The sequence below is a fragment of the Ambystoma mexicanum genome, chromosome 3q, assembly GCF_040938575.1.
Source record: "Ambystoma mexicanum isolate Mex_15411 chromosome 3q, UKY_AmexF1_1, whole genome shotgun sequence".
Lineage (NCBI taxonomy): Eukaryota > Metazoa > Chordata > Amphibia > Caudata > Ambystomatidae > Ambystoma > Ambystoma mexicanum.
In genome coordinates this window covers 687,813,619-687,836,461 of record NC_090926.1, presented here as the reverse complement: position 1 = coordinate 687,836,461, position 22,843 = coordinate 687,813,619, and the positions used below count along the sequence as shown (strand labels likewise).

Genomic DNA, 22,843 nt, shown 5'->3' with positions numbered 1-22,843 from the left:
GGGACGTTCCTGAAACAGGTGGCCGATATCAGGAAATTGAAGCAAGGTACACCAGCAAGTCAGGGGGAGGGAGAGGAGGGGTTCGACTAGGCATGGGGTAAAGGTTGTTTTCTTTCTTTTGTTTTGTCTTTTTTATGTAAAATTTGGATATGCCAATAAAAAAAAACAAGTGGGTCAATGCCCAGGTTGCCCCAATAGACCAGCCAGCCCTGGAAAGAATCAATGCAGGAGAAGGAGTTAGGTATTTACCTGCAACTCGTGTTCTCCAGCCTTGCTATCTTTCATAGATTCATGTGCAACCCCTCCCTCCAATCCCTCATGAGCTCAACATTGCACATTGTCAGTGTATGAAAAGAATTTGAGGATGTGGAGCTAAAGAAGCCATTACCTACTGGCTAGCGGCAGAATGACTCAAAATGAGCCTAACAGAACTGCCAAAGTAAAATCATTTTCAATTCCATTCTGACAAAGGTCCTCTTACTGTCACGGCTGTCAGTAGCTTAGGTCTGCACTCTCAAATCTCTATTATGGATAATGTCCTCTTGCATCTTGCATACAATGCAGACTCTGAATGAGTCATCCAGTTATCATTCACGCTGCTTCATTTATATATTGAGGATTGCCTATTCAGCAGCATATACATCTATCTATGCTGAATAGAATAACAGGAGTTACACGTGCAATGTATTCCTTCAAATCAATTGATTGCAGTCCGTAGAGCATGTATTAAAAGGCACTCTTTGCTTGAATTGCAGGACCAAAATGCCTAACACAGGAGCGCATATCTGCAATTTTCTCTTGAACTCCCTAATCTTTATCTTTTAACAAGGATGGCATACATCACCTTCTTAAAGACTGTTCTGATACCTTGAAGCAAAGAAAAACCATACCAAGGCACAGGTTAAAAGAGCTCCTTACTCACAAATGTGTTCATTGGCTAAACTATTGGTAGCAGACTCACACACGCTCTTGACAATATCAACATGGATACAAATGAAAAATGAAGGGACAGTGGTAGACACACCAACTGTAGAAGCGCCCATAAAACAAGTACCTCCTAAGCCCACTCCAGAATGAATCGTTATAAATAGCTGCAGGATTGGATTGAATCCAGGAATATTTAAACAGCTATCGTGGGGGCATAGGTGCTATTCTATGGTATGCTCGTTAGTTGTGTCTTGGGCACCTACCGTGCCAAATGTTAAGCAAATGTTATACATGGAGCATCATATGCCCAATGCATCTTCCTTTTTTCTCCATGTGACAAATTCAGCTCTGGGAATTTACCACTAAGGCTTTTACCAAATCTGTTTGCATATCACGTCATAATTCAACCTTTGCAAAAATCACAATGATGCTAGGGTGTACATCACCGCTGATGCCTGCTGTTCTTAGTAGGCACTGCACCAAAAGGCCATGAGGCAGGAGATTGCAAAGTTATTCACTGCACACCATACATGTAGGGAGTGGGGTGATTATTCCAAGCCCTGTGTGTAGGACAAAGAAAGACGGATCCAGGTTGATGTTCCACGGCATCTCTTGAGTTGCTTGATTCTGCCAGGGGTAAATGTGGTAGAGCAGTTAGAGGTTACACTCTTAGGACATGAGTATGGTTGTAAAAAGGTACAGTGTAACATAAAACATGGGAAGGGTCACACAATGTTCTTGTAAAAATATATTCTTTACACAGATTTTGTACAGAAGAAAAAATGTCTGATGTCACAGGTAGGTCGTTTTCTGGTTTATTAAAACAAATACAGTGTAAAATAAAAGGTACAAGTTATACATACAGGATTATTCAATAGTCAAAATCAAAATTAAATTAAAAAAAATATCTGTTTTCCACTATACAGTTTAGAGGCACAGAGAGGAATTATAAATAACTAATAAGCGTGACATATCCTACAAAATATAAAACTGCTAAAGATAAGAGTGTATGGTCAGCAGAATACATGCAATCCCAAATTTGCATGTGATCTACAAATTCGTTGTTAGTAAAAAATGTACTTAAAATAGTTATGCTGATCAACTAAAGCTGGGCACTGTACCAATACATGTTTCACTGTCTCAATCTCTTCCAGCCCACAGAAACGATAGAAAGAAGATGAATGTTCATTATTATTTCTGATATTAAGCATTTCCCTGGTATGCTACAACATTAAACGTAATCTAAGGAATTGCGCTCTCCAGTTAGCATTGGGGAATTTCGCAAAGAACGTGGAAGAACTCCCATTTTTTTATGGACTCACTTCAGCTCAGAGTATAATTTTTAGGTGGACAATTCTTGTATAGTTAGTATCCATTCATAGTCCCAAAATGGTTTCCTAACTGTCAGGGACAACAGATTTATGTCTCATTCGAGCTCTCAATATCAAGCAATATAACATTACATCTGTCTATCCATTTTACAAATCTGTTGCCTTTGTAGGCTGCCCAAACTTTATTCAGATCCTTTCATAGTGAATTCTGCGGCACACACAATGGGCCTCATTACAAGTATGGAGGTAGCCATGGTGTTATTAGCGCCATGGCTTCCTCCATACCGGGCACCAATACCGGGTTTCTTCAATGAGGAATAACCGGGTCATTCCAACATTGGAGGACCCGCTAATTCCTCCTTGAAGGAACTATTCCCCATTCCCATTTGAGCCCCCATAGGGCTCAATGGGAATGGGGAGGGAGCTAATAACGGGCACGTTAATAACGGCCCGTTATTAGCTCCCTGTTCCCCTTGCGGGACCCGGAAAGGGCACCTTCTAATAGGCGCTCCTGTAATGAAGGGTGCTGGTCCTGTACTGGCACCCTTCATTACGGGAGCGCTTGGGTCGTAATTAGGCCCAATACCTTTCTAAATAGACATAGGGCCTCATTATAAGATGTGCAGAATGGGTTTAACAGTGCCGGTAATGGTGCCGGTGCCGTTAAACCCACTCTGCACTATTACGAGGTTCCCTCGCGGGACCCGCTGTGGATGTCTGGTTTATCCAGACGTCCACAGCGGGTCACGCGAGGGAACCAGGGAGCTAACAACGGGCCCATTATGAGTGGGCCTGTTGTTAGCTCCCACCCCATTCCCATTGAGCCCTATGGGAATGGGGAAGGACCGGGCCCGGGTTCCCTGAAGGAGGAATTACCGGGCCCTCCATACTCGGAATGGCCCGGTAATTCCCCATTTAGGGAACCTGTACCCGGGCACGATTTTGGAGGCAGCCATGGCACTAATAGCGCCATGGCTACCTCCAAAGTCGTAACGAGGCCCATAATAAGTTCTACAATACCCTTGCTCTGAATGGCAACAAGCCCAACTCACATTCTAGCATTGAGACGGGGACACAGATATGTAAACCCAAAACGGGCACCAAATTTTGCCTTCTATCACTCCTAGTTCATTTGAATTAAGTGACAATATTGTATCCAAACCGTAAACAACTTTGGGGATACTTTACCATTATCATTTTTAATTGCTTGTAAAATAGTAACTTTACTGTATTTAGAAATCAACGTCTTTAGTCTGGAGATCGTCTTAATCGCCTTTGCTTGGATCTCATGGTCCAATACTGCTTTGCATCCACTGACTACAAGCGGGATACCCAGATATATAAAATGGGTTACAACCTCGAGGGGAGAACCTTCTAAGTACCATGTACAGCCTATCTTGCGGTGGGAGGATGGGAGTCTCATAATGTGGTCCAAAATGACCTTATCATCACCATAGGCTAACTATGAAATATGTACATTTCCCAAACTGAGTGTTACAAATTTGGCTGATTCTAAAGATTGGCCCATGTCTGTTAAGTAAATGTTAAACAGACAGGCTGCAAATACACGCCATTGCCTTAATCCTTGTTCAGTAGATATGGTATCTGAGACGCTTCCAGAAAGGTCAAATCTCACCCTGATAGAAGTATAAGTATGAATATGGATCAATATGTTAAGTAGACCCATTGGCAAACCCCACGTATAGAGCTTTTTCCATACTTTGATACGGTCCATTGCTCATTTTGCTCCTAATCATAATTCAACGACGGGGAGCCGTTATGTTAGCACTGCAACATAAACGGCTTCCCACTGCCAAATTATCATCATTTGCATGGCAGAGTGCAAATGTGCAGGGCAAAAGACAGCATACCCCTCCTTTTTCTCTGCTGTTTTGTGCTCTGCTGTGCAAAGTGAGTAAATGCGTCATGGCATGCTCACATTCCAGGCAGCGTTTACTTTTAATTGTGAGCACCACTTGCCATGGTAGCAAGGCAAGAGGCTTTCAAAATTACAATTAAATGCTGCCCGACATACCCGCATACCGAGAAGCATTTAATTTTCAGTGTGAACACTGCTTACCATGCATGCATGGTAAACAGTGTTCACAATTACAAATAAATGCTGTCTGACATGCAAGCATGTCAGGCAGGATTTAATTGTAATTGTACATGCTCCCTGCTATGCAAGCATGGTGGCAGGGTCTACAATGGATTCCTATGGGGTCCGGTTGCTTTATGCCATTGCATAAAGCAGGTGGGCCTCATAGGGATTTCCAGCATTGGCATGGTATGAAAATCCATGCCCGTGCAAATGTGTAGCATTTGTATGGCAGAGAGGAAGGAAGGTGGTGGAAATACAAGCTGCATTCCACGCCCCCTCTCCGCCATACAAATGATTGAAAATGTGACGTGGCATGAATGGAAAACGTGAAACCCTTACTCAAGGCTTTTATAGAACATTGGCTCCTTAATGTATTTGCTCACGTGTGACATCATCGGCTGTATATATTTCTGGCATTTTCAATATGGCACTGGTTACCACGTGGAACACAGCTTAAGATCCAACATGATCGCGGGTGTAACAAACTCGATTTAAATACAGGTATTGATGGTCTTGAATTTCCTCTGCTGTTGTCAGAATGGTGGCATTGTGAATTAACTTTTTGGCTTAATTTATGGTCTGGGAAATGTAGGATTGACAACTGCTGACAACTTTATTTGTTTATTATTGTTCTACTCCAGTAGTGAAGTATCTTCTGCCCATTAGGGAGGTCCATCTAAATGCCATTTAAATGTTGCTTTTGATATTCATCCAGCATGAACTACGTTACTCGCTAATTGGTATTGTTTCTTCTTTTTTAGATTTTTGAGAATTTCACAAGATTTCTTAGCACCCAACACTCTGTTGTTTAGAAAATATCTATATTGGCGTTAATTTCTTTTTAGTTGTTTATGACATCCTTCGAATATTCTGGATGTCCTCTGATCATTTGATCTTTGTTGCAGCGAACCTTCTTTAAGTTACCATTTGGTAAGATGCTGTGACAACGTCTTTTGGGAGCTCTGTGCACCGGGCGTGTTATGGGAGACTTCTGGTTGCATGGTATGTACATTAGATGGTTGAAGATAAGGCGGTCATGGTCCTTCTTGTGATAAAAATGTTTCATGGTCACTATTCCTGTGATGGCAGTAATAGATTCACAGTTACGGGCGAATTGGAACTTTGGGATTTCACCCTTGTATGCTTTGGCGCAAACAGGCTCTGAACCCTGTGAGGCAATCGTGTGCGATATATTGGGGTTTGCATCAAATTCATATTAACATAATGTACAGTTTTCACAAACAAGTAGCACTGGCAGAAAAAAATCCTCGAGACCATTTTTGCTTTCCAATATAATGGAATCTGGGCATTCGGTTGTTGGTCTATCAGCTCATTTTCATTATTGTATTTTTTTATTCATTTTCCAAATCTGTTTTCATTGACGTTTAAAGTTTTGACACAATGTTCCAATATATCGCCCTGCTGCATCGAGTCCCTTTGTCCACCAGCTCCTGTTTCTGACTCCAGACTTGAAAATACTCAACCAACTTTTCCAATCACCTGCCTCCATAGAGTTAAAAGAAGTTCAGTGCTTTGACCCAGGTTGTGGAGATCAGATCCCTAACTCCAGACATCATACATTCTGGGCAGGTGTCCTGACCCTTCTGTGTCAACAGTTGCAGTAGGGTTCCCTTTCACTTCCACAAACTGATAGTGATCATAGTTTTGAATGAGAAATGTAATGTGACAGCACAATAGTTTTGCACATTTTGCATGACTAATGTTTAGCGGAAAAATGCAGTAAATATTCAATACTCCCATTTTCCTATAAATATAATCCCTGTGTAAATCTTGGCATGGCTTGGAAATGTGCTTACCTACATAACATTCCTTAGTGGAATGTTCAACACTATTCTCCTCAGACACCACCTCTTTTGTGCACATGTCAAATACATGCAACGATACCAAACCAGCTGCCAACGGTAACTGACCAGCAGTAGAATTGGAAGGATTACTTCATATATTCCTCTGGTATATGCTATCCCAAAAGACCTTTCTTGCTACGGTTGTACCATAGGTGGCTGAAATGTTACTGCTGACACCCAGGCTCGGAGTGGCCCTGAAGTGCAGGCACAAGATTCTAGCATGGGCCAGTTCTTTTGGTCAAAGTGGGTCCGTTTTGTAGCCAATGTGGGCAGCCAATTTGATGAGTCGTTTTACTGTGCAGCTGCATTTTTAACAAATTTATATTGAACACATACTTTTAAAATTGGCCATTTGCAACACATTTGACAAAAAACACTTCATAAGAATTACTCAAACAGTCTGGGTCAGAAAGAATGAAGTTAGATTTGCAACTCTGGGCCACTTATTCATTGGTGCCCAAGTCAATTTTCTGGCCCAGTCTGAACCTTTCAAACATATTTCATTCAGAAAATGTTTATACCACTACTAGGACAACATCATGGACTGGCATCCACCTGAACCTGCTTAGTGAACATTGAGAATCGCTGTGCAGCCCAGCTTTCAGCACCTCCAGCCTTAATTTGAATAGATTGTTCTGTTCAATGGTGGCCACTGGTCATCCTTCTCCAAGAGTCTCTGCAACTTCCGGTAGCGATTTTTTGATCTGTAGTGAAATGTCTTCTTTATTGACAGCCAGAGTTTTCTGTTTTCAATAATTCCCTCCTGCAAAATATAAAGATAGAGATGTCAACTTTCAAAGTCTATGCACGTTGTGTTATAAAGCTCAACTGTCTTTATTTGCTTCAAAGTGGTCTTATGTAATAAGTAATCAGTCAGCTGACCAGTCAAGACATTCCCAAAGAAAACATTTCTTTCTTTATTGAACTACTTCAAAGTAGACAGAAATGAAGAACCAAGGTTCTTTGTGAAAATATCGGTAGGAAAATGTAGTCAGGTGAAATATGTGTTACACTACAAAGTAACCACATACATTGCACATGATTTTCGATTATCATTTTTATTAATTAAAATTTACTCATGTGTTCATAAAAAGAAAAACACATTCAATTAATAAACAATCTCTTATTTGTTCATTGCCAACATTTTTGAATTTTAATGATATTAAAATGGCACATTTACGAGCATTTTGAATGTGAATATGAATAAAAGTATAAGCATTCCACAACGGAATAGAATTGTATAATCAACGACATTATGTTTTCTTTGGATTAAGCCTTCTAAGGAAATTCAGGGCCCAATTCTCAAAGAGGTGTTAAGTACCGAAAAGGTTGTAGAAAACATTAGTGACATTTTAGGTAATTAACGCCTATTCTGAAGGTGACACATTTTTCCAAAGTCGGAATGAATGAGCCACTTTTGGAATATTTGTGCCGGCTCCTAGGAAGGGCAGAAAACCAACCTAGCAGCTGGCACTTTTTGAATCTTTCATTTTTGATCCCCATTTTCGTGGCACTCCTCCACTTTTACCAAAATGGTACGATTTGGGTCATTGTTGTGGAGGAATACCATGGTTGGTAGTATGACAAGCCCCCAGCCTCTCTAAGAGACCGCTCAGCGAAGCTGGGGGCTTTGGGGTAATGTGCTCTGCGCTCCTTTCCCCACCATTGTACCGGAGCGTGGTGTTTGTAGCACACACATATATCTATAAATATATATATCTGTATCACCTGAGATTACACAGCCTGGGGTAGCAGCCACGTAGTTATGGTTAAGTTGCTAAACTCATCGGAAGACCACTTTTTCAGCGGCTTATAACTTCGCTCCCCCTCGAGGAATCCTCCCCAAACTTTGTAAAAAAAGGTATATGGGCCGCTCTGAATTTGTTCGGCAAGGCTGGTGAGGTTTCGTGCAGGGGGGAAAAGTTATACAGGGGGGTCCCACATTTTTTCTTTTTCCATAGACTGAATGGGCGAAAACTTTGCGCATGACTACCGGTTGAATGGCTGGACGGATTTGCTCCAAATTTGTGTCAGGAGCAGGGGCTTGGGTCAGAAAGCATGCTTTTGTATGTTTGGTGTTAATCCGACCAGTACTTTTGTTACAAAGAGCTGAAATGTGCATCTCTTGTTCGCTCCACAGACAGAAGGCTTATTGGCTTGCAGTACGCCGTGCTGTCGACAAACTTTGGACGCGGACGGTGGTTGGCTGGAGAGAAGCATGCTGTGCGTCAAAGTTTTTGGTAAACGCCGCCATGGTGTATTGGAGGACATTGCACCGCCGAAAGGGACTGACAAACATAATGTACGCATGTAGTGGTGGGAAGAGGGGCTGGAAAGGGAGAGCGAAGTGGTTCATCAGAGATATATGATTATTAGGTGGACGAAGACGGTGGTGTGCCTGCAGTATACGTGCGTACTGCACCAATTCACCAGTCCCTGCACAGGTCCCAACCATGTGTGGTGAATGCAGGCAGCCTTCGTTATGGCACGATAGCTTGTGCCGTTACCTCTTACCGTGCTGACTGGTGGTACCTGAATAGCAGACAGGGAGTGCATTGCAAAACATATATTATGCCATGTGGTGGTGGGAAGAAGGGATGGAAAGGGTGGGGGAGTGAGAAGTGAATCATTTGAGCTATGTCAATAGGTGGACGAAGACGTTGATGTTCCTGCAGTGTCCTTGCGTACAGCGCCAATTCGCAGGTCTCTGCACAGCCGCCTCCCATGTTTGCTGAATACACGCAGGCCTTGTTACGGCACAATAGCTGGCGTGGAGACCTATTTCCGTGGTGACTGTTGGGAGCTCAATTGCAGAAGGGGAGTGTATTGCACATGACATGCACATTGTAAGATAGCGTGTACTCCGGTGTGCTGCATGGATGGAGGCCTTGCAGCGACAACTATGTGCTGTGCTTGGAATTAGGTTTCAAATTGTTCCCTTCTCTGTGTGGTACATCAGCATTGCATAGATGGTTGCTTGCATGGGTGCAGTGCTTCTTAGCACATCCTACAGTGTTTAATCCATGGCTGCAGCTACTTGAGTGAACAGTTGTGCATTGAGTCAACTGAGTGCAGTGTTGCAGTACTGACAGTATTGAAGAGGGTAGGGATGAAGTGCACCTTCTATGTGCATGGATACTGAAGTGTGTGAGGTAGGTGCAATTCTTCATTAGTGTGTGCCTAAAAGTGAAGAAGGACTAAACTGCACATTGCATCAGAATGCGTAGTGTCCATTGCATGGTGTGGGGACTTCTGTACTGAATAGAGAGCTGGGAGACGTACAATGTGAATGAAAGTGGGTATGGGTGCCGGAGGCTCTGTTATGTTTCTATGAATAGCTGTATTATGGCGTGGAGGTTTGGTAGTAGTGGCAGTGGCTGTGGTACGTGTGTGTAGTGTGGTACGTGAGCACATGATGATATGCATGCATGCATTATGTTGCAGTGGGTGTGGCCAAGCTCTAGACTATTGGGTGCATGGCCAAAGGCCGTAGGCCATGCACCTGAAAGCCCAGGCCTTCACCACCGACTGCAGGAATGACTGCATCTCTCAGGGGGTGGTCACCTTCACAGAATGGTTGTGGAACACATTTTACTCTTCATAGAGCACCAGAAGTGTGCTGACATGCATACATAGTTGGTTTCATGGGTGCGGTCATTGTTGGAACATCCTACAGTTTTCGGTGTATGGCTGGAGATTGTGCCCACTGGATGCAGTGTTGGAACACTGTCAGTATACACAAGGGTAGGTTTGAAGTGAATGTTCAATGTGCTTGGACATTCTGGTTTGTGTAGCTTCCTCAGAGTAGGCCCTGGTTTGTGTAGCTTCCTCGGAGTAGGCCCAATGTAGTGAGGATTGTGCGGTTTGGTTGCCAGTGACATGATACTTTCTGCATGGAAGTGGGTAGGGGAAACGGAGGACGTAGTATGTTTGTGGAATCTGCTAAATGTCACATGTTTCCATGCATCGCTGTGTTGTGGTGTTGGGGTTGGGTAGAAGTGCAGCTGGCTATGTTACGTTTATGGATTGTGGTTTATGGCCACATGTTCTCATGCATGGCGCCATTATGTTGTGATGGGTATCGGCAAGCAGTAGACTCTTCTGTGCATGGTCAAAGACTTGATGGGTGCCGCGCTGGACGATTTTGGATGCTGACATCGTGTTTTATTTCCCACACCTTTGTACGGAAATGCTTTGGAAGCACACCCAACATGTACTCATAGTGTTGAACGGTAAATATGGAGTGCTGTACAGAAATGATAGTGTTGAATGCAGACTTCTTGGCTGTGATTGGTGCATGCAGGCGTGAATATTTCACAATCCTCAATGAGGCAGTGCAGTGGAGAGGGGAGAAGGACTGCCCTTGCTTTACTGGGGTGCAGCCCTTGGTGTAGCTGGGAAAGCACAAGCGCCACATCCTGCCATTCTCAGCATGGTGGGCATGCAAATGGAACTGTGGGAATTATAGAATCATGTGTCAAAGGTGTGGTTCACAAGAAGGGGCGGTACTACTTTCTCCCAATACTCTCTGTGTAATGAGGTTGGTGGAGATGGAGAAACGCACAGTGTTGATCGTGGATGATACATGTGTACAAGATCTGTACAGGTATGCCGTGCAAAGAGGCATTGCTGCTAATTTTGGGTTGGAAGGAGTGGACGCTTTGTGGGACAGTCTCGATGCATGCAGTTTTGGTGGGATGGTTCACCTTTGCAGATATGTGGCCTCCATCGTTACTGGTGAAGTTGTGGTGCATTATGGAGATCTACATGTGCTTTACATGTCGTATGGATGTTTGCCCTGTCACCTGAAGAAGTTAATGATTGCAGTGATGCAGATTTTTCCCACTGCCAAGGTCGTTTTCTCACCCATTCCCCCAAAAGGAGTATGGGACCATGCCGGTGTAATTTGTCCCCAACCACAGCTTGGAAGGTGTCTTATGAACAGAAGCATGTCTGCATTTATGTGCACTGACGGCATGTTGTCCACCCACTATGAGAGCATGAATTTCCAAAACATACACTGCTTTCATGCAAATTGCATTTCTTTGACCGCCAATGGTACTACCATTTTCTTGTACACTCTGCACAAAGCGTTGCCCTTAATTCAGTAAAAAATGAAGGAGGAACAGCAAACAGAAAGTCATACAAAGAATATAAACACAGAAAAAACACAAAAACAAAGAAAAACACTCCCCAATGAGGTTTGTGGTTTGGGGTGTATGCAAAAAGTGTAGTCAAAGGTCTCTTTGTACAAAGAAGTGCAGAAGGCTATGATGGAAGTGGGCAAGGTAATGGCCAAGCATCCTGGGTGTATGCATGCACTGTATGTACTTGTTTGAAGTTTGTAACATGAATGCAGTGCTGTTTGTGAGCTATATTTTTTGAAAAGTGTGCAGTAAGTGGAATACTGTGGAAAAAACAAAAACCTGTGCAGTGTACCAGATAAGTGGCTGGCATCCTACTGTTATGAATGCATTCTTTGTATGATTTCATATGATGTGTAATTGTATGCTATGGCATGCGTAATGCGCCTATACACATGGTTAGCAACGTGCAACAAGACACAGGATGGGGGAACAGAGGGGAGACAGAGACATCAAACCTACTAGGCGAGATGTGACTTACATCACCCAAGTGCATGGGTGGGGTGAGGGGAATGTGCAGTACCTGGGTAGGAGAAGAAATGACAATAGGTAAAACTACGGGCCGATTGTGCCAAGTGCAAGGATAAGTGCACACATCAGGTGGTGCAGAAACTGTTAGGGATACAGAAAACAGTCCCCAAGTGCGAGTTTGCTAGAAAGGCAGTGCAGGGGTTCACCTGGTGGGGGGAGGTGGCATGAACCCGACATCACAGAGTCACCAGGTAACCAGTGCTGAATCGGTTTACGCCAGGCAGTCAGCCGTGGAGAGGAGGAGAAGAAGCAGACGCAAAGAGAAAGGCTATGAGGTGCTTCCGGAACCAGCAATGGTTCTGAAGTGTCAGGGAGGCAGGGAGGCTGTTGCAGAGGGAGGGCACAGCCGAAAAAAACATCTACCACCAACGTGTTGCTTGCAGAATCAATTGACCCTCAGGGAGTTAGAGGCAGATGAGGGAAGAGCTTGAGCATGGAGACACATAGTTAATGAGAGTTAGAGGTATTGAGTTCCCAGTGCCCAGAAGGCCTTGTGCATAATGCAGAGGGTTTTCACCTTATTCCTCGCAGCCACTGGGAGCTATTGCAGACATTTCAGTGTAGAGGAGATAACATCCCAAGACGCGCAGTCTTCTTCTGGATGCGTTGCAGAGGGCGGAGAGTGGAAGCGGGCAGATTTAAAAAGAGTCTGTTGCAATAGAGCAGCCTAGCCAGAAGCAGAGCTGTGCAGACAGTGACCTTTTGGAAACTTGCTTTAGGTTGGTAAGATACATGCAGCGCTGCTTTTGGTGGCATATCTTTACGATTTATGTAGGAGATAGGTTAGTGGGGAAAAGATTTCATAGCATTGCCGGAAGGAAAGTAGATAGCTCCTGTTTCGATATTATAATGCATGATATGGGTAAATGAAAACATTGCAAGCACATACCACTGAAGTACCACTTGATGGTAGGGGATGGGGAAAAAAAAGACAGTATGCTTTCAAAGAAAGCAACGGACGCTCAGTGGCAGATACTGTGCGCAGAGGCACTTATAACACAGTGGTAAACATACTGCAGAAAAGATTTTCTTACCTCCATTTTATGGTGATGGGTGCGCATGTAGAGGCATGTGGATGCACAAATCTTGCAATCTTTTACTGAACTTTCTACTGCATGTGCTTTCGAGTGACAGGCCACTTGCAGGCAGATTTTGTAACGGTACCTATGAAGTGTTGTGCAGAACTGACAGTGTTAGATGCTAACGTCTTGGATGGCATTGGTGGAATCGTGTGTGCCTATTTATTTGTACCCAATGAGGTAGTGGTGGACAATAGATAGTGGAAAGGGAAGAAGGACTGCTCCTGCTTTACTGGGGTGCTTCCCTCGCGGTACTTTGGGAAGCGCATGTGCCATAATCTGCGCTTCTCACCATGCTGGTCAATGGACATGGGACTTTGGGGATTATCCAACCAGGTGCTGTGGGTGTGGTTCACAGGAAGGGGCGGTCATACTGTTGTACATTACTCTGCGTAGTGTTGCTGGCTGACATGGCGAAATGCATTGTCTTGACTTTGGGTGATGCCTTTGTGATAGATCTGCACATGTATGCCCTGGAAAGACACTTTGATGGCAATTTCGGTTTGGAACGAGTGGATGCATTGTGGAACGCTGTATACGAGCGCAGTTTCGCCGACATGCAAGCACTTTGAAAAGACCTGGCCACTTTTGGTACTGCCGATGTCATCGTCATCCACTACGGCGGCATTCATATGGGTTAAGTGTCTTGTTTAGGTTTGTTCCGTCAACTGAAGAGGTTGCTATATCGAGTCAAGATGTTTTTTCCCACTGCCAAGGTGCTTTTCTCATCCATAACACCACAAAGAGTATGGGACAATGCTCCTGGATGTTGTTCCGAGCCAGAGGCAGGAAGGTGTCTCATCGACAGAAGTATTTAAAATTGTGTGGAGATAGTATTGCATTGGGAAGTGTCTGGAATTACATTGTGAAACCTAGGCCTTTTTTCCCTTTTACAGAACTCTCAGACTTAGGTGTGTTTTTCTAGGGCTGCTCATAATTGCTTTAGTATTTAAAATTGTGTGGAGACAGTATTGCTTTGTGAAAGTGTTTGTCTGAGCACCTGTCGTCTTGTCAAATTGTCGACTATTGTCTCATCTCCCCTGTCTCGTCTGCTGCTCCCCTCCCTCAGTGTTCCCCCCTCCTCTTCTCTCCTATCCCCACCTACCCTATGGTGCTCTCTGTCTCTCCTATCTTTTCTAACTGCTTCTCTCTCGTCTATCCTGCTCTCCTAACTAAATCTGGTAGGAAGAAGTTTAAAAAGGATATCCTGGTCTCCAACCCAGGCCTCCCTATCGCTGACACCTATACCAGTGCCTCCTCTAAACAAACCCTCACCAACATCCTCTTTGTCGTTCCCTCGCTAGACCTACGGACTCCTCATATGGTCTCTGTGCTTTCTCCTCACTCTTCTTCTTTCATTAATGGTGGCACCCGTTGGGATGCCCTCCTGGCCTCCTTCGTCTCCGCTAAGGTCATCATTAATGTCTATCTCAATGGTACCATCCTGGTACAAGGCCCTCAGGCTAATCTTCTCCTCTTTGATAGACGCTTCCTGCGCCTCATCAATTTCCTTCCTTCTCCTGCTTTCACCTCACTCCCCCTTGGCCACCTTGCACTTGCACTCTCCTCCTTCCTCTTCTGCCCCCCCTCGGGCTCCTTCTACACCTCCGCAGGGCATACCTCTGATCTGTACCCCACCTCAGAAGTCTTTCAAGGACGGCAACCTTCTCCATATTGCCACTCTGAACTCTTGCTCAGCTGTCAAACATTCCTCGGACATCTGCCGCCTCCTGGAAGAGCTTGACCTTGATGTCCTCGGTCTCACTGAGACATGGTTCACGGCCAGCTCTGTCACAAGCTTTGACACTCTCCTCCCCGATGGCTACAAGATCCTCTCTGTGCCCAGGTCCAATCACTCCGGGGTTGGAGTAGCCCTGATCTTCCCCGAGTGGATTTCTGTCTCTGTCATTCCTACTCAGGCCTACTCATCTTTCTCTCTCCTAGCCATTCCCTTACTGTGGCTACCATCTATCGGGCACCTGGTCAGAACTCCTCCTTCCTTTCTGAATAGGCGGATCTCTCCTCTTCCCTCCTGGTCTTGACCACACAACTCCTTTTTCTTGGAGACTTTAATATCCACCTGGATGCTTCCTGTCCTTCCTCTGGAGTCTTTCGTGACCTCTGCAACTCTCTATCTCTCCATCCTCCCCTCTGCTGCAGTCTCTACCTCTCCTGTCTCCTCCCAGGCCCTCTGCACGGCCCTGGCTTCTCATTTCATCTCTAAAACTCAGGACATCCTGTCCTATCTCTCTTCCTCTCCCCCTGCCCCCTCTACTCCCAACTCTTCCGCCAGCCCTTCTTCGGCCACCTCTCCTCCCTCCTTTCCTTCCTTTCCCTTATTCTCCCCAGAAGAGGTTTCTAGAGAAGTCCGATCTATGAAAGCCTCGTCAAAACAGGGCCACCCCTGTTCCTCCAAAACAATCAAGGACCATATTGACACCTTGGCCCCTGCTCTGGTGGACTTCTACAACCACTCCTTTGCCACAGGGGTCTTCCCTTCCCCCCTTAAGCACTCACTTGTGCACCCTCTTCTTAAGAAACCCTCTGCTGACCCATCCTGCCCAGCTATCGCCCAATCTCCATCACTCCTTTCCTGGGCAGACTCCTCAAAAAGCTGGCCATCTCTCAGCTCAATCTCCACACTGAATCTGTTGGTTGTCTTCATGATCATCACTCTGGCTTCAGAGCTGCCAGAAGCATGGAAACTGCTCTCCTGAACATCTGTGAAGATCTGCTCTCCAACATGATTCCAACTTCCAACACCCCCTGTGTCCTCATCTTGCTCGATCTCTCTCTGCCTTTGACACAGTCACCCATGCCATCCTGCTCAACCGTCTCCGTGATAACCTGGGTATCACCGGTCAGGCCCTGGCATAGCTGTCTTCCTTCCTCTGTGATCGACCCTCCCAGGTCCAACTTGGGTCCTTCCTCTCCTCTATCTTTAGCTCTACCTGTGGTGTTCCCCAGGGGTCTAACCACTCTCCCTGGCTGTTCAACCAATAACTGGCACTCCTTGCCCACCGCATTGCCACTCTCTGCCCCAACTTCCAGTTTTATGCGGATGACCCTCAGCTCATTTTCAGGCTACCCTCAGCCACCTCCTCTCCTTCACTCATCTCTGTCTGTCTGCTATCCAGGAATGGTGCGCCGCCAATGATCTCTGCCTTAATGCCAGTAAGACTGAGATTCTCCTCATCGGCACACCCGCTCCCTCCTTTCCTGCCACTCTCTGGCCGGCCTCTCTTGGCCCTCCTGCTGCCCTCACCTGCAAGGCTAAAAACCTTGGGGTCATCTTCAACTCCACACTCTCCTTCTCTCCACACATCTCTGACGTCTCTAAGAAGTCACACTACCAGCTGTACCTCCTCAGAGGTATTCTTCCTTTCCTCTCCTTCCCCCAGAAGCTCACTGTCTCCAGAGCTCTAGTTATCTCTAGGTTGGACTATTGTAACAGCCTCTTTCTAAATCTGCCTGCTTCTACTCTCCGCCCTCTGCAACTCATCCAGAACAGGACTGCAAAAATTGTCCTTGGCCTCAAGCCCAGGGATCGTATCTCTCCAGGACTGAAATCTCTGCACTGGCTCCCAGTGGCTGCAAGGATTAAGTTCAAAACCCCCTGCATTGTTCACAAGGCCTTCTGGGGCATCAATACCTCCAACTGTCTCTTCCTAAATATCTTCCTCCTCGAGCCCTTCGCTCATCCACCTCCAACTCCATCAGGGTCAGCCGCTTCTCCAAGCAATGAGTTGGTGGTAGATCTCTCTCTTTGGCGGGGGCCTCCCTCTGGAACAGCCTCCCTGAAACTTGAGGAGAACCATCTCCAGTTCCGGAAGCACCTTAAAACCTTCCTCTTTGCTTCTGCTTTCTCTCCTCCTCTCCCCTGCTGATTTCCTGGTTGAAACTGAGATTGCACTGGTTACCTGGCCACCCTTCTGATCTTGGGCCCAGGCCCCACCAGTTGCAGACCTCCACTGCCTCCCTGGCAGCCACAGCACTTGGTGACTGTCTCTGTATCCCTACAGTCCCCCACCAGCACTTATGTCTAAACTTACCTTGTACTTGCCACAGTTGGCCGTATTTGTATTTCTCTATTTTTTTTCTTTTATCCCATGTACTGCACTGTCCCCTCCCCATTGCCCCTCACTCTTTTCCTCTTCCCCCTTCCTATGTACTTGCGCGATCTGAATGACACTGGGCCTAGTAAGATCGTTGTTTGTCTTCCCTCTGGTCCCCTCCCTTGCCCCTTCGCACCTTGAAATACTTGTGTATAGGCGCGTTATAAATGCCATATCATATCATATCAAGCATGTATACTTTTTTGTCTGCTGGTGGGATGTTCTTCTGCAACAATTACCTCATTAGTTGTGGAAATGCAGAGTTTATCCAAGCAAATGGCATTTTGTTATTGCCCATTGGTTTGTTTGCCCATCTACAAGATGCGGTGAAGAGTTTACTGTAACAATGTGAGCAAAAGAAAACACAAAATCAAATAAAAACCAAAAAAAGGGTGTTTCTCTAAAAGAATCTAAAAAAGAAAAGCCTCTTTTCAGAGCCGCCCCTTACAACAAACTCCCCCTACCCTGGTTGCAAGTTATTCCCCCACGTCCGCACGCAGCACCAAAGCCACATCCGGGGATTCTGAGGATGGCGGCCATGGAAAGGGGACTGTGGGGATTGTCCAATCAGGTGCTCTGGGTGTGCGGCACAGAAAAGGGTGGCAATAGGAAGAAGGACTCCTCTTGCTTTACTGGGACGCGGCCCTCGCGGTACTTGGGAAAGCGCACATGCAATATTCTGCGCTTCTCACCATGCTTGCCAATGGAAATGGGACTGTGGGGATTGTCCAATCAGGTGCTCAGGCTGTGCGTCACTGGAAAGGGCGGCAATAGGAAGAAGAACTCCTCCTGCTTTACTGGGGCGTGGCCCTCACGTTACTGGGGGAAGCGCACATGCCACATTCTGCGCTTCTCACCATGCTGGCCTTTGGAAATGGTACTGTGGGGATTGTCCAATCAGGTGATCAGGGTGTGCATCACGTGAAAGGGCAGCAATATTTGTTTTCATTACTCTGGGTATTGAGGGTAGCAGGCAGATATGGAGAGACGCATTGTCTTGATAGTCAGTGATGCCTTTGTGGAAGATCTGTTCAGTATGCCGTTGAAAAAGTTTTTCATGGCAATTTCGATTTGGAGGGAGTGGAGGCTTTGTGGTGCTGTGGCGATGTGTGCCGTTTCAGGGCTCTGCTTGCAGTATGTAGACGAGTGGTCACTTTAGCTGCTGTACATGGTATGGTCATGCAGTATGGAGTGTTCCATTTGGGTTCCATGGCTTGTTCCCATGTGTACCGTCAACTGAAGAAGTTGATGAAAGCAGTGAAGCACATTTTTCCCACTGCCAAGGTGCTTTTTTCATGTATACCACCGAGAACAGTATGGGACTATTCTAATGATTCCTGTCGCCAGCCAGAGGTCAGAAGGGGTCTCATCAACAGAAGCATGTGTGACTTCTTGAGTGCTGCTGGGATGTTCTCCTGTGAGAATGAGAACATTGGTTCTGGATATATGCACCTTTTCAAAGCAAATGGCATGTCTTTGTTGACCAGTGGCAATGGTATTTTGTTTCACTATCTGCAGGCTGCACTGAAGACCCTATTGTAAGAATGTGAGCTGACGTACAAAACACAAAAATACTTATAAAAACCGCAAAAAAAGGTGTTTCTATGGAAGCACCTTTATACAAAAACAAAAAAGGCTCTTTTCAGTGCTGCCATGGCCAACGACGCCCCCTACCCTGGTTGAAATGTATTCCCCCACTTCCCCACGTGCGCACAGTACAAAATGTCAGACATTGTGATAGTTGCAGGGTTGCACGTGTTACATAACGTCCCTTTTGCAGATGACGGCCATAGAAATGGACCTATAGAGGCTGTGGGATTGGTCAATAAGGTTTCTGGGTGTGGTTTGTATGCACTGACTGTGGTACACAGTGTATTTGTCGACAGAAATGCAGAGGGTGCGGTTATGGCTGTGTGTTTCACGAGCCACAGCGTACAGGTTTTGGGGGCGTTCTAAATACATTGATTGAAAGTGCATGGAAAACACTGTGCAGTGGCTGCTCATTTTGGATTATATCATGTGGATGTGTACTGCTATAAGGTACCTAAAATGAAGTGACTGATTTTGGTTTGTCTGTGTGACACTTTGATGACACGCGATCATGCCGACATTAGTGTTCTTCATTGTGGAGGGAAAATTGCACAGCATGTTACACGAGTTTCAGTGCCGTTTGCGATGAAGGAGGCACTTGGCCAGGTCATGAATCTGTTTCCAATCTCCTGCATAACTTTCTATCGCATTACGCAGACACCGATGTGGCTGTGTTATTTTTCATTTGGTCCGCAAATGGAGAAAGTGCGGCACATTGTGAAGAAGTCTATTTGTGCCTTTCTACGACATGTGCCAATGGCGTACTTCACACGTGGGTATGTGACGTTTCACAGCATTAACAGTTTTCGCCACCAATAACGTTCGTCTTACTATTCCTGCCATCCCGATTTCTGCAGGCCCTCTCCAAATTACCTTGCTGCCCTTCTTGAAAGTAGTGGAATAATTTCTGTAGTAAGTGTTACACTTAAACTCTTCAAAACGCTATGCAACACGTAAAGAAACCTCTTTCTACAGCGAACCCCTTTACTACCCGATTCCAATACAGTGCTTTGCACAGTGCCACACCTCCCTTTATTTTGCTTACATTGTGGGGAGCGTATACTGTGCACCGCGCCCTCCATCCTTTCATGGGCAATTCCATTGTTCAACTTTGAATGGAGCTTTCTTTATTTCCTTTTTTTTCTTTCCCAAAATATTTCTATTTATTTTGTTCTCCTAACACACGCCACAGAAGGAACGGCAGACAAGGCCCGGTACAGAAGGGGCAGCACCTGCATGTATAACATAGGGGACATGCAGAGAGAGGGAAATATTGGGTGGCCCTCACCTGCATAGGTGCCAGTCATTGTCATGCTCCCGGACGGACCCTTCCCACGCACTTCCAAGTACCTTCCCTCTGTAGAGTAGCACGTTGCAGTACATGCACAATACAATGCCCTTTGCCGGGTAAGGGTCTGTAGCGCGACATATGGTCTGCAAGGATGTTTTAGAGCTCTGCTGCCCTACAGGAGTGCCCCTGTTGTTGGCCGCAGCAGATGTGTAAAATGCTGTACATGAAATTACCCTACTGCATTGTTGGAAGGGCAGTACCCTGCCCACTGGTCCCTTGTGCTTCCATTTTAGTTGTCGTCACATGCAGTACAAACACTTCATGCTACGTCATAAGCCATAGGACTAGCATTCACAGAGATGCATACATTCTGAAATACAAGAATGCTTACAACAACGCGAAACACAGCTTCATTACGTGGAGCAGGAAGATAATAATTCAGCGTGACCCATGTGGCTACAGTACTTTTCTAACCACCACTGACATTGTTAACACTCTGAAGATTCTGCTGTTTGCTTATTTACCTTTACATGCACAGGTATGTGCGTAACCAAGCCACACCAGCTTTTCCACTTTGCAGACTCATTACAAACTGTCACACCTGCAGTTACATGTTTTCTTCAACTGTACGACCCGCAGTCGACCCCTTGACACTTTCCGTCACAGTGCTCAGTGCAGAGGCGGTGTGTCTGTTTCACGGGTCATGGAAAGGCAATCAGCACATCAATCAAATTAATGTGACATTTAACACGCCCACGTTACAATGGAGGTAACTGTTCCTTGTTTACCAGTGGGCCTCATACAGTCAGGCGTGCTGCAGCCATACATTGGTAGATTTGCACAGCCACCCACGTAGTCGGCCGGAGTACTTGAAATGCGGTAGCTTACCGTATGAATCTGTAGGGCTGGCTACAGGGGCCGTATTACCAGCACACAGAGGATGCCCTACGCATGGGTATAGCTGTACAACGGACACATGTGCGCTCCCACAACAAATTAAAAGTGCATTAGAAGAAGCGCCCATGCGGCCACTAATGGAGTCCTACAGATACTTGCAATGTGATTGCACATACGCCGGCCAGGTGCAGTCTCCCAAGAAAACTTCCATATTGTTCACCTGCAGTCATAATACTGTGGTAAATCCACGGGACCAAGTGGCAGGAACAATAATTGAACGTGGTGGTAATCCAGCAGATTAACCACTGACTTACCACAAAACTCGTAATCAGGCCCAATACCCTTAAACAAGCTAAAGTCATTGATAAAGAAAATATAGGTAATCCAAATCAGAACATCTGGTGAGTTCCACTCTTCCTGCCACCAACATTTCTATTAAGAAACATAACCTGGTGAAATGACATAGAAGGGAAAACACAGGTTATGAGATGTGCTATGTCCAAGCTTGTACTATAACTTGACGCTGTGTGTTCCAAACACCAGTTGACAGTCAAAACCTAAACTGACTCTACTATTCAGTTCAAGACTATGGAAAATATAAAAATGGAAAATAGTGGAGAAAAGGAGCATTCAATTTCCCAGAATATAGTACCAAGAATACAATTATAACAGAATAAATCCACATTTAGACCAAGGGTACAGAGTCACATTATCCTAGAAATTCTATGAAATAAGGTGGCCACATTTCTCCCATACGGTCCAGTCCTGTCAGTTCTTCCCGTCATGGATATGATCACCAGGTGTTCATGATCTTCTGAGTAATTATCCCTGTGATTAAAATGGGCTTTCTTGTGTAAACAACAACATTGTCTACTTCCACTAGGCAAACGTATGCTGCTCCCTATACTTTAACAATACTAGCTAGTGTAAACATCTTGACTAAAGATTGTTCCCCATATCCGTATTGCTTTGTAGTTACCCCCATATTCCTTATAGTGGCCCAATGTGAACCTATAGAGCAATATAAGCAATGTTGCTGAATGTAGATGTGTTTGGTTCGTGTGTGCTTATGAGCATCTGTTTAGGCTTCCTGACTTATTCTGCCTCTTATATTGCAATGTTCAAAATGAAATACTGCATCCATAGAACACATTTTGCGGCATAAAATGAATGCTTTTGTCTGTTTATTGGATGTGCATAAGCAAGGCCACATTGTACCATTAAGCCTTGCAGCACGATAGTTTTAAGTGCACACTTTTAAACGAACTAAGAATATGAACAAATACTGAATGTTTGGCATGTTACAAAATTAAGCTGTAAATCACATTTTTCACTTTGACTCTCACATTTTAAAGCAGAGCAGAGCATGCCACAGAGGCTATATATGTGCATGTTACAGTGTGTTCAGACCATATGTTGAATCCAGTGATAACATAGCCTTAGCCTCATATATAATCCAGTCAACCACTGATCGATCTTATAGCATATAAAATTCACAACAATAGTTGAACGTGTCACTGTTTTCTTTTGCTCTTTTCGTATAACCACACCAACCTCAGAGACTGTTCTCTCTAGGAGATTACCGCTCAGTCTCCACATATCTATATAGGCTACTGTATCGATTTTAATGATGTACAACATCATCTGCCCAAAACTTACCTCCATTCCATAAGATATAATGAATAGGACGAGAAGAGTGATGAACAGGGCCACTCTCCAATGAATGGGAACACAGACGAGCTGTCAGGGAGAAATGAAAACATTTCTTTAGCGCCTTGTGACCACTGTCAGTATATATTATAGGGTTATACGGATACATGGGAAAACATCTTAATGGAATTCCTAAGAAAAAGCTTAAAAAGGAACATCTATTGCAAAGGGCACCAGCATTGGCCATGTTTCATTGATTTTACAATACATTATTTGGTTTTTAGGGTACTCAACTCTTTAAACATAAAGGCTCTCTGATATA

The 22,843-nt window shown here is 45.0% G+C and overlaps 1 long non-coding RNA gene across 1 annotated transcript; it reads right to left on the bottom strand.

Annotated features, from left to right (window-relative positions):
* Nucleotides 1–1,726: 1,726 nt before the first annotated feature.
* LOC138582887 (uncharacterized) lies at nt 1,727–22,608 on the bottom strand. Its single transcript, XR_011305098.1, has 2 exons — nt 22,531–22,608; nt 1,727–6,987 (listed from the first exon to the last, which is right to left on the bottom strand). It is a non-coding gene; the product is annotated as an uncharacterized lncRNA (long non-coding RNA).
* Nucleotides 22,609–22,843: the final 235 nt, after the last annotated feature.